Source organism: Taeniopygia guttata, chromosome 1A (genome assembly GCF_048771995.1).
Source record: "Taeniopygia guttata chromosome 1A, bTaeGut7.mat, whole genome shotgun sequence".
Classification (NCBI taxonomy): domain Eukaryota; kingdom Metazoa; phylum Chordata; class Aves; order Passeriformes; family Estrildidae; genus Taeniopygia; species Taeniopygia guttata.
In genome coordinates, this window is record NC_133025.1 from 14,138,052 (window position 1) to 14,150,659 (window position 12,608).

A 12,608-nucleotide genomic window follows, 5' to 3' on the forward strand; every position below is an offset into this window, starting at 1 on the left:
TAACCAAGAGAGCCAGCTTGCTGGAGAGACTGATACCAGAAAATGCAAATTAACCTATGGAGGTCTCACCCTGGCACAGAGGCTGCCTGGGTGCTCTTGTGGAAGGGTGACCATTCTGCAAGCCTCCTTTGGAGGGTTTAGCAATCAGCCTTGATGAGGAAGAGGACCAGGGAGATGTCCCCACCACCCTACTCCTAGCCTTTCCCCTTCTCTTATCAACCCATAGGAGAGCAGAAACAGCTGAGCACTTGTTCTGGGCTGGAAAGAGATGATTCTGGGCTTCATTTAGCCTTATGAGCTTAAAAAAAAATTCTTCAGGACAGTAGATGTCTTCTCTTGCTACCTGCTTACACATTGGAAAATGAAACTTTGTTGTGTGTACACGAGGCCATTGAAAGGCAAGATTTTTCCAAACTGGTGTAACCCAATTTCAGAACATTGTGCTCAGCCTTGACTGCCTGGTGCACCACAGGGCATTTTGTTAATATTTAAACTCAGTCTTTTGAGTCTCATCCCAGAAGCTGTGGTAGGGTCTGGGTTTAGGCGTGTTGTGTAAGCGAGACCCTGGTGGGTCTGAGCTGCTGAACGGCAGCACTCGCACACACTCCTGCCCGCCAGGAGCTCGGGAGGTCAGGGCATGAAGGGACAGCAGATGAAAGAGGCGTCCCAGGCAGCTGCAGTCAGCACAGGAGTCTGGTGAAGCTGTCACATGAGAACCGACCTTCTCAGCCTCCCCAGGAGAGTGAGGAGAGCCTTGCCAGGAAGGAGCTCTGGGGTGCAAACAGGAGCCTGGCACACTCTGTGACATGGCTGCAACTTCCTTGTCTTTGTCCCCTCAATGAGGGAGCAGCAGGAGTAGCATGGGGAGTAGCACCTGAGACTCAGCTGGTGGTGCAGAGGGGAACAATTTTGGTGGAGTACTAAGGTCACAGGTGGTTGTGGAAGAGCATGTGTGACGTCCTATGCCCTCATGTACCTTGTACTCATAAAAAAGCCCCAAACAACTTGTATAGTTTTAGTATTCTGAAGGCAGGTTGGAGAGGATGAGAGCAGGGTGTCTGTGCCAGAGGAATGAGGTGCCAGCAAAATGTGTAGAAAGGATAAATGACATGTGCAGAGTAGGGGCTGTGTCCTCAAGGCAAATTCATGTCTAAATTTCCATCAGGAGAGATTGGCACCCTACTCTGATGGATGTAGCTACAAAACCCTGTTTTTCTTAAGAATGAATATAAAAAACTCTCCCCTCAGTTCCTGGACACACATGTACCTATGTCTGCTTATGCCAGAGTATTTATATATGTGTGTATGCAAGTGAATACCAAAAATAATTCCAAATCGACCATTAAACAAAATTAACAACAATGCAAACATAATGATTAGACTGGCCTGGTCATACCAGAAAATGAGTTGGGGCTTTTGTGACCACTATAAGCCATTATTTTTAATAAAGTGACATTTTATGATAGGGCTATATATATATAGATAGCATTTTCCCCTGACAGTCTAAGAATACAGGATATGAAATGCCATTGAACTCCTTTATTCCTGGTTATTTGAAAACTGATTCAAGATAAATTTTTCCTCAAGCATCATTTGTTAATGTATATCTATGCTGATAACCCTAAGACTTTGTCTTAAGGCAAGGTGTTTGTAAATAAGCCGCTTACTTAATCACTCAAATTTTTGAAGATAATACTTCAGTTAAAGGAGCAGTAACTTGAAGGATAATTAATGCTTGCTTAAGTGCCATTTTTAATACTAAAGCCTCATTCTACAGTTAAAAATTACCTGAAGTATCTCACTATTACTGTATTAATTATGTAAAAACACTTGTCACTTTACAGAACCTTCCACTCAAGATTCTTTAATTGCTTTATGACGTTTAGTGTGACTCTTTCCTTAGTAGACAAACATCTGATACTTGCTTTACTTAAAATAAACTGACACATGTAAACTTTACTCAGTGTCATATCAAAGGATGTTGAATTGATAGATATTTTTGAAACTTCCTTTGCAAGGATATCTTGTCTTCTGACAGCCCAATGTAGCTCTTGTTAAAGGCAGATACCAGCTCATGGCAATTCTTCATTCTTCATTATTCTGGAATTAAAATGACCTGGACTGGGAGAAGCCTTCTGAAAGCCCAACCAAACCTCAAATTATTTCAAGGGGAAAAATAGTGTCCTTGTATTTTCTCTTACTTCTGCTTCAAGTCTGTGGCAGATCCTTGAGACTATTCTTGGTCTTAAAATTTGTGGATTGAAAAGCCTTTCCCTAGAAATCTGATCCTGCCTTCAGGCAGGGAAGCAAGCTGTGAAAAGAAGACTGGGGATGTTGCTGGCTCTTGCTGGCCTAAGAGGTGTTGCTCTGGTGTCACAGTCAAAGCGGGACTGGATTACTGACATGATTTTCCATCTTCCTCGCTACCAACCAGCTCAAAATCACCACTGTGTCCCTCATGAGTCCACACTGATTTGCTCCATGACCAATTAGCTGGCACAGGCAGGCAGCCTTGTCCTGGTGTGGGCTGTGCCTCACCTGGGTGACCTGGGAGTTCAGGTCCTATTGTTTGTGTGCTGCTGCTCACAAGGATGTCTTGTCACGTGTCTTCCTTAATTGTTTCCCAACAATGTCTCTTTAATCCATTTTAGCTATTGACTAGGCCACCAGCAAGAATGCCAGAACTTCAAGAACTGTGGTTGACATTGTTTGGGAGGCCTGTGAGGGGCATTGCAGGTGTTGGTTGTTAGCTTGTTAGACATTAATATGACTCTGTTCCAGAAATATGTTAAAAATGCAGCCAAACAAAAGACTCATGTATCTCTGTGCAAAGGACACTTTGAGGAGCAGTTCCTGGTCTCTCAGGCTCTCAATATTAGAAACAAATAAATGTAAATTAAACTGCCAGAGAGAACAAAATTCAAAACCAAAAAGGGAGTCCTTTTTCTCTGAGTGCCTAACACAAAGTGATGTTCCCGCCCTACAATGTCATTAAGGCCAGTAGTCCAACAGGAATTTAGCATGCAAATATTGACTACCACACTTCACAGCTGCACTGCTCCATGCTGTGTTGCAGGTCTTTGCAATAAAATCCAATGCATAAGATCTGCTTCAGGATGAACTCTGGGATGGCTTCAAACTAAATGGTTCAGGTATTTCTAAGAGTATGACAAGTTTTTTGTCAGATTTTATGTGTGAAATGTCCACAATTCAACTTACCTCACTTGCTCCATGATGTGAGCCTCAAGGCTGCAGACCTGCTGAGGAGAATTTGATCTCATGATTTCTTATCATCACTTTGTGAAAGCACCCAGAAACAAACACTAGTTAAAGCAAACTGTTAAGATTGCAAAAGCATCACAAATTAGGACATGACAGAATTTGGATGTTTTATGTGCATATGTATTGGATACAGGCAGTAACTGCAGGATCATGTCTGTGCCCCATGGGAGCCTCACCTCTTCCAGATCAAAAGAAGAGCGATTAATTGGGTGGTTCATAGAAGAAAGCTGATGTGGATGCCCATAGCTGAACTGATCACAGTCAACTGTCTTTACAAAACAGATGTCTTTATGAAAAAGTTCCAGGCTGTGAGGAGCCCATCTTCCCATGGTGGTGTCTACTGGAGGTGCCTTGTGAGTATCTGTTACTCCAACTGTCTCCAAAGCCACTCCACTGAAGTCTCACAGATGCAGGTGTTGCCTTTGCAAACATTCAAAGTCCAGTGATTTGACTCCTATCCTTGGTGTATAATGGTAGGGGCTGCTACTGGGAAGTTTGAAAAGTTTAGAGGGCATCAGAACAAGAAGAAAAATTTCCAACATGTGTCTACTTTGGGTTGCAACAGAGCACTGTGAATTCTGACACAGTTTTTGCTGAGCTGAAAGTGAGCTCCTAGATCAGCTCACTTAGGGAAGCTGGGGTGGTCTAAGGGGCTGTGGGGGCCCACAGGGAGGTCCTGCTTCCCCCTCCAGCACCCTGACACCTCTATTGTGCCTTGCATTTCTGTTTTGTGCCTTGCAGCAGAGGTGCTAATGTGTAGCTGGACTGAGGAACAGTTGGAAAAGGAAGGGGAAATAGTGAGAATTTGACAATTTCCAGTGAAGACAGACACTGTGAGTCTGCTCTGCAGTTTTGCAAGTAAACCTACTAGCTCTCCCCTTAGTATAGTCAGATCACAGTTTTACAGCACAAATCAGGTTGGAGGAGTAATAGCAAAGCAAAAGTTAGAAATGGATCTCTGCAACAAGGCTTCTTCCAAAAGCACTGTACAGGGTGTTTGTGGTGGCAACACAGTGCACAGCACATAACCCCACACCTTCCACTGCCTTGGTGCTTTCAGGGCTTTCAAGTTCTCTCAGCTTCTGCTGGAAGGAGAGAAGTAATTTTAGAGTGAAGTAGACTAACCATGTTTCAACCATGGGCACGGGTAATCTGGCACTGAGCTACAGCATAGTTACTCTAAATTTAGCTCTAAATGCAGAAAGAGACAAGTAATCTTAAAGGCTGCTGCAGCAAGAGGTTGTAGTAATACCTCCAGTGAGCCATGAAAACATCCCTCTAGAACAAATGGGTAGAGAAGGTACCTTCCGTTAAAACACGGATTTTAATCCGTGTTTTAACCCATGCTGAATTAATGTCTGAATATTGCCATGTTTATAAGGGCATTAGAGGTAGAAAAAAAAATCTCAGAAATAGATTCCTTAAGCCTTCAGAAGCAGTAGATCTTGAGCCCTCACATGGTCTTAAGTGTATTTTAGGCTACTGCTTGGTGACATTGGGACATTGAAGCATCTGGTATCCCAGCAGGGCAGTGAGGACAAATCTGCCCAGCAGCTGGCACAGGAGCATTACCTTCCTGGGTAGTGCTTCTTGGATTCTACTTAAAATCAGCCTCAAATATCCTCAAAGACCCTCAGACATTCTCATCCTAAAGAAGCTGAAACTTGCTGAGCTTATCCAGGCATTCCTATCACCCTGAAGCTATGTTTAGATGTATGGCAGCACTTCACTCTCTCTCACGTAGGCATACCAAAACTGGATGAAGAAAATGTCCTTGTGTTATCAGCACAGTTTCAAGCACAAATCCAAAACCTAGCCCCATGCAAGCTACTGTGAAGAAACTCTTTCCCACTAATCTTTATCGATTACAGTTCTTAAAGGGCAAACTGCCTATCAGCATGGGGCGTGCAGTTTGATTTTTACAGTGTCAGTTGATTTATTGTGCTAGATCAAGATATTCTCCCATATAGGTGCTGTACAGTGCTTACAATCTCAACACTGCAGTGAACTAGGGTGCAGAAATTACACTGTGTTTATCACCCTGTTATCACTGAGAAACTTCTAAACTGCACAATGTCATTATGCTTCAGTGAGAACTTTGACTTTCATAAAGCGAAGGTGACATAACAATGGGAATGTATTACTTCAGAGATTCTCAGTAGGTGCAAAGAAAATATCACTGGTTTCTGGTGCAAAATTTCCTGCTAGCCACAATTCTCCCTGTTGCTCAGAGGGTCTAAAGGTCAGGTACTGAATTAGGAGAGCAGAGCATGAGGAAACCTAACCCTAAAGGAGAAGAGTACCATTTCTTTGATGTAACACATATTTCTTGAAGGTTGTCTGTGAGTGAATTGCGTATCTGACAGAGCTTTTGGGATTGAAGCAAATTAAATACCGCACAGTTGCTGCATTTTTAATGGCCTTGTTTGAAGACAAGTTGAGATTTTAGTTAACATGAAAACTTTTGTGGGAACTTCCCACCTCAGTTTACATTTACATGTTTTCCAACAATGGAACAAATTGATTTTACAGCTATCTAAGAGATAGAAAATATTTGTAGTTTTTGGTTTGATTTTTATCGCAAAGCCGAAAATGTAACTGGGAGCTTAAAACAAATGAAAGTGGGATGTTTTTGCTTTACATGTGAAAATTAACTGGCACTTCATGATCAGCTCTGGTATGAATGCTTATAAAGAACTTTAAATTGGCATGACATATTCAGCACAGAAAAAGGGAAACAATGATCACATATCTTTCTAATTCTCATTGCAAAGACCTTTATTTAGGTCTTTGCAATGAGATTTATAGGCACTGGGCAATTTTATCCTACAGTGAATAATTTTTTGCATAACCTTATAGAAAGAACACTGACTTTCCCCATGAACAAACCAGGCCTTCGTATACTGCATTGGCCTCATCCATAATCTCCTTTCTAATTAAGTCACAGATTTTCACAAGTGTAATGTGCAGGGAACAGAATTTTACAGGGTACAAGAAGTTACTGATATGCAAAACCACCCACTGCTATTGCAAAATAATTGCTACCCAGAAGAAAGTCACATGGAAGGAAAGGATATCAGACACAGACCTCCCACTGTCTTTCTGTAACACAAACTTGATATATCAAGATAAGCAAACTGATGACTAAAGGGAGGATCATCTCTGCCTCCTTTGGGAAGCAGCAACACAGTTGTGTCCCAGGGATGTCAAGGGCAGGACCCAATCGAACAGCCTGAGGTGTCCTGAGTTGTCCAGGCCTCTGGAGGCCCTCCGTCATTAATGAGGTGAGCTTTTTTTCTCATCAGCTTTGACTGTATCAAAATTAGATGTTTAGTATAGGTCACCTGTGTCCTCTCTCTGCTTAGCATATGGCAGCAGTAGAGCTGGAGGACAATTCTTGACACCCACCCTGGGAGAGGATGAGTGATCCTCTCAATTTGCCAATCTTTCTGCATGTCCCAATAGAAGCCCAGAAGGCAAGTTTTCTATTAGTCCTGCTAAACCAGATGTCTGACCCTGAGAGCTGCAGTATGTCCCACAATGACTGCTCGCTTTCTCTGTGTAGTAAAACCAGAGGCAGGAATCATTGAAGGCCCCAAGGAAGATGGGCTTGGTGAATGCATGTGAGACAAGTAGATAGAATCTCCTGGGTGCTTATTTTCAAAGACACTTGCTGACCATGAAAGGAATTTGGATACGTGCTTTAGGGGAATGGAAAATGGCTTCTCTAAGTCCCTAACATTTAAATGCAAAGCAGTATGACTCCCTCAGGTGAGGCAGCTGGATTCCACCTCACACACAAACCACTGCCAGGAGCAGGGTGCTGGGTGTTCAACCACAGTATGTGGGAAAGTCTTCAGTATATAATGGTTCAGCTGGGACCAGTGCCCTTTTCTGGGGTCACTAGGTGGTGTGAAAGAACTCAAATGTGTCCTGTCACTTGCACCAGCTGTGGTGCCCTTTTAAGGGTCTGCAACTCTGATCTTCTCTTTAGCTTGAAAGTGTTTCAAGCTTCCCAGACCCTTCTTGCCTACGTGTGCTCCTTTAGAACTCTAACTGGTAGAGGAATGTCCTGACTGCTTAACTCTCCTGCTAGCATCTGGGAGCCACAGATCTTTGTAAACTACCTGCACAACAGAGCAAATACCAGGTCTCCTGATATGCTTTGTCCTACCTTTTCAATGAATCCAAGGTATGCTTCTATTTTGCATCTGGCTCAGTTTCACTCACTTTCTTTCCTATTTATTCTACATATTTATGCAGAACCTCAAGCAGAGATCATTAACTTGCTGTAGTTTTCTCTGCACTTCTCATCTTGCTTTACTGGTTGAGTGACAGGAAGCTTTTCTATGCAGAGCAGTAAGCTGAGCAGTCTGGAAAACAGTGCCCTGCGTTGAACAAGGATGTAAAACAAAATGCCACCTGTCTCTTTCTGGATACACTTTGCCTTGCCTCTCACAAAGAGAGGAGTTTACCAAAAGGATTTACCAAAGAAAGGAGGAATAATCTGAAAATGTGTTTTCCTAATAACAGCTTTGCAAGGTACAAAACACTGATGGCCACCATCCAATTCTTGAATGGAATGTGGTAGGTATTTTAATTCACTCAAGTCAGATCCAATGTTATAGTCTGTCTAGAATGATAATCTTGATGTGTACTAATAAACACGTGCATAGGTATGTATGCACATAAAATTTCGATGTTTAATGCAAGAAAATAGTCAGTAATTCAAAGAAATAGAATGCTCTACTTCTCTCTAACACATCCTTGCAACTCTGTCAGTCTATGCAGCCATATTGCCCTCTGCTGACTTCAGCCTGTCCTGGCAGCTTTCCTCTGGCTCCAGTCAGAGGTGACTCTTATCTCAGAGCAAATAACCATGATGCAGGCTTTTTCTTGACATAGACTTGCATAATGGTTGAGGTTGGAAGGGACCTCTGGAGGTATCTGATCCAACCCTCTTCTCAAGCAGGGCTGCCTAGAGCTGGTGTCCTAGCATCATGTCTGGATGACTTTTGAGAAGCTTCAAGGAGAGAGATTCCACAATGACTCTGGACAGCCTGTACCAGTGTTCAGTCACCTTCAGAGGAAAATAAGTGTTTGGAAGGAGACTCCTGTGCTTCCCTTTGTGCTCACTATCTCTGGTTCTGTCACTGGGAACTGCTGAGAAAAGCCCAGCTCCATTCTCTGTGCACCCTCCCTTCAGGTATCCATATATCTTGATGAGATCCCCCTGAGCCTTCACATCTCCAGGCTGAACAGTCCCAGCTCACTCAGCTCACTTAGAGCAGAGGTGCTCCAGCCCCTCTGCCATCTCCATGGCTCTTTGCTAGACTGTCCCCAGTACGTCTGTGTCTCCCCTGTAATGGACAGCCCAGAGCTGGACATAGAAACCCAGCTATGTTTCCCCAGTGTTGAGCAGAAGGGAAGGATCACCTGCCTCCTCTTGCTGGCAAGATCCCTCCTCATGCAGCTGGAATCCCAGGAGCCTGCTTTGCTGTGAGGGGACATTTCATGCATACTCATGGAAAAAAAATGAAAGTGTAAACAGGTAGGGTAACCTCAGTGTTCATGAAAGGAGTGCCACAACCAAAGCAAGGTGAGGTAGAATCATGCCAGGAGGAAGGGAACAAAAAGTACACAGGTGTCCATGGTTTACAAGTACCACAGTTCTACAGACAGTACACTGTCTTTATTACTCAGATATTTATTTTTCTTTTTTTTATTAATCTTTATTACTTATCTTTATTACTCAGAGATGTAAAACCTTAAAAAAGAATTTTAACAATCTCTTAACTTCAGCAAGGCACTCAGGAAGGTTCATAATATTGTTCCCCCAAGGGACATGTAGTTAATGGGCAAGGCTGTTCAGAGGTGACTACCAGGGCTGAGAATAATGGGATGGAGGGATCTATCCCTGCATTCCCTGCGTGCCCCTTTGCCTTCCCATCCCCTAATACACACTTTAATGCTTTCTGCATTCCCCCAGGTCCCCTACACCCTCTTGCCCAGGTGCTGAAGCAATAACCACCTAAGTTGCCTTCCCTTCGGTGGCCACAGTAACCATCTGTACTGACCACAGGAACTGGAGGCATCATTCAGAGCCACCAGTCATTTCTTGTTGCAGGAGATGGTCCTGTTCACTGCTTGCAGTAAACACATTCTCATGGCATTCAGATCTGTGCCTGTAAAAGCCTATAATTTCCCTAGAAATACTCATGTACTGTGCAGTGGGGCGAGCTCCAACATGCACCAAGGCTGGGAGGCCATGGAGAATTGAAACATGTTGGCTGAGTACTTTCAGTTAGCTACAGCTGGAGCAGTTTTGGGTTTTATTCTCTTTGGTTGGCTCACTAGTGAAGGTAGGAGGAAATGATGGGGACACTATACTATCCAGGATAACTCTGGGATGCTTTCTTGTTAGAATCACAGAATATTCTAAGTTGGAAGGGACCCACAAAGATCATCAAGTCCACCTTAAGTGAATGGCCAATACAGGGATCAAACCCAAAACTTCGGCATTATTAACACCATGCTCTAACCCACAGTGGTTTAAATATAAAAATATTGGGCACATACAGTCTCCAGCATTGCTGAAGGGCCGATCAAGGAAATCCTTATGGAAAAATAAGAGGAATTCTGCCTGCTGAACAGGGCCTTTTTTTCCTGGCTGTGCGGGAAGTAGCAGAACGCTGCCCCCTGATGGAAATACGTGTGCTGGAAATACGTGGGCAAGAAATGAGTACATCCAGATAACATGAAACTCTTTTTCAATTTCAGGCAAGGTGGGAAATCAACAGTATGATCTATATTGCATATCACTTACCTAAAGCCACATTTAGGTGTTTTTTACTTAAATTGAACAGAATATTATGTATGTCCTAAGGGTAGAATTCACTATAGAAGGAAAATTATCCTGGCCCATTGTTGTTCTCCCACTGACAATGAAGGATTTAAGTTTTAAAATACTGATGTGCTGAAGTGCAAATAACAGAGGAATGTAGGGTGTTCAATCTATTATTCTAGAAGAAAATACAATCTATTTTTCAGAAGAAAATATAAGTTATGTAAAAATACACAGAGCATTAAATTAAGCCGTGCTAATTATAAAAATGTGTCAATATTCTGGTTCAATTCTTTTATTGATTAAATAAATTGAAAGCAATTATTCCAAGACACTTGAAAATATTTCCAAAATTAAATATTTTAGATTTTATATTTTTGAATGTTTTAAAAATTGAATTTATGTGCATTTCACAGTCACAGAATCACAGAACCGGTCAAATTGGAAGGCACCACAGTGGGTCATTTAGTCCAATCTCCCTGCTCAAGCAGGGTCATCCCAGAGCAAATTGCACAAGATTGCATCCAGAAGGTTCTCTAATATCTCCAGTGAGGGAGACTCCAAAACCTCTCTGGGCATTCTGTTACAGTGCTCAGTTACCTGCACAGTAAAGATGTTCTTCTTCAGTTTCAAGTGGAGCTTTTTATGCATCACTTTATTCCCATTGCCTCTGGTCCTATTGCTTGGCACCACTGAGCCATTGCCTGGCTCCAATTCCCCTTTAGATATTTGTATACATTGATGAGATCTTCTCTTAGCACCTCTTCTTGAGGAGAATTTTCTTCTAGAGAATGTTCTAGCTTGAGAATATATTCAAGAATATTCTAGTTCAATTTTTCATGATTAAATAAATTGAAAACAATTATTCAAAGTCCTTCCAAAATTACCTGAGATTTTACTTTTTTTAAATGTAAAAAGATGTATGGGCATTTCAATGTCAATGAGATGGAAGGGGTTTCTGTCTGAAACATGTAATTTCCCTTTCTCTGTTTATGTTGTTCAGATGCAGTCAATCTGGGACCCAGAGCTGCTTTTCTCACCCCAGGGCTCACTTTGGTGCCAGGTGGGTCCGTGAGCTCCCAAGAACCAGCACAGGTTGGGGTGTGACCTACTCGAGAGCAGCACTGCCGAGAAGGACCTGTGAGTTTTGGTGGGTGACAAGTTGATCCTGAACTTGCAGTGCGCCCCTTGGGGCCAGGATGGCTCACCAATGGTATCCTGGGGTGCAGGAGGAACACTGGAGCCAGCAGGCCCAGGGAGGTGGCAAAAGCAGGGACTTCTTGTAATATGAGGGGGTGCTAGACAGGACAAACACAGGTCAAGCCAATATGGTTAAAGCCACGTTCTCCCTCTATTAGTGAGAAGATGGCAGTTTATATACACTTCCATATAGTTTACAGCTTACAAAGGCATTCTGATTGGCAAGCTAACATTGTTTACCTTTGCCTTAAGGTGGTCAGGCTTTTCATACTGCAGCTCTACCCTAATGCACACTCAGAAAGCTCATTACTTTGTAGTTACCTTAACATAATTTCTAACTGTGCCACAACTAAATTCTTACTGCATCAAAGGCTTCTGGGCCCTACCAAGGCTGCTTATCAGGGGCCTAGTCTGAGGAGTAGCTCAGTTCTCACTCCAGACATAAATCATGCCCTCTCTCTCTCAGAAATTCTGCAACAGGTGGCCCTCCTCCTCTGTTGGGCCCTAGGGAGGCCACATCGGGAATGCAGGGCGCAGTTCTGGGCTCCTCAGTACAAGCAAAACAAGGAGCGTTGGAGAGGGTCCAGTGGAAGCCACAAAGATGATAATGGGACTGCAATATCTGTCTTAAGAGGAGAGGTGAGGGAGCTGGGCCTGCTTAGTCAAGAGAAGAAATGAGAAGGGATCTCATCAATACATACAAACGGAGAGTTGAATATTAATTAACAATGCCCTGGCAGTCAGGAGGGCCAACCACATCCTGGAGGGCATCACCAGCTGGGCCAGGGAGGGGATTGTCCCACCCTGCTCTGTACTGGGCTGGTGTCACTTCAAATCCTGGGAACAGTTTTGGGCATCACAATATAAAAAAGACATTGACTTATTAGAGGCTTCCAAAGGAAGTCGTGGGGATGGTGAAGGGTCTGAAGGAGAAGCCTTATGAGGAGAAGATTTATGAGGACTTATGATGTCACTTGGTCTGTTCAGCCTGGAGGAGACTGAGACCACCTTATTGTGGTCTTGAACATCCTTATGAGAAGTAGGCAGGTGAGTGCCTGCCTACTTTCTTTCTAATTAATCTAATTAGAAATCTCTTCTTTCTCGTGATCAGTGACGGGACTCAAGGAAACACCATGAAGCTGAGTCAAGAGAGATTTAGACTGGATATTTGAAAAATTTTTTTCACCCAGAGAGTGGCTGGGCACTGGAACAGGGTCCCCAGGGAAGGAGTCATAGCACCAGCCTGACAGAGTTATAGAAGAGTTTGAAAAATGCTCTCAGG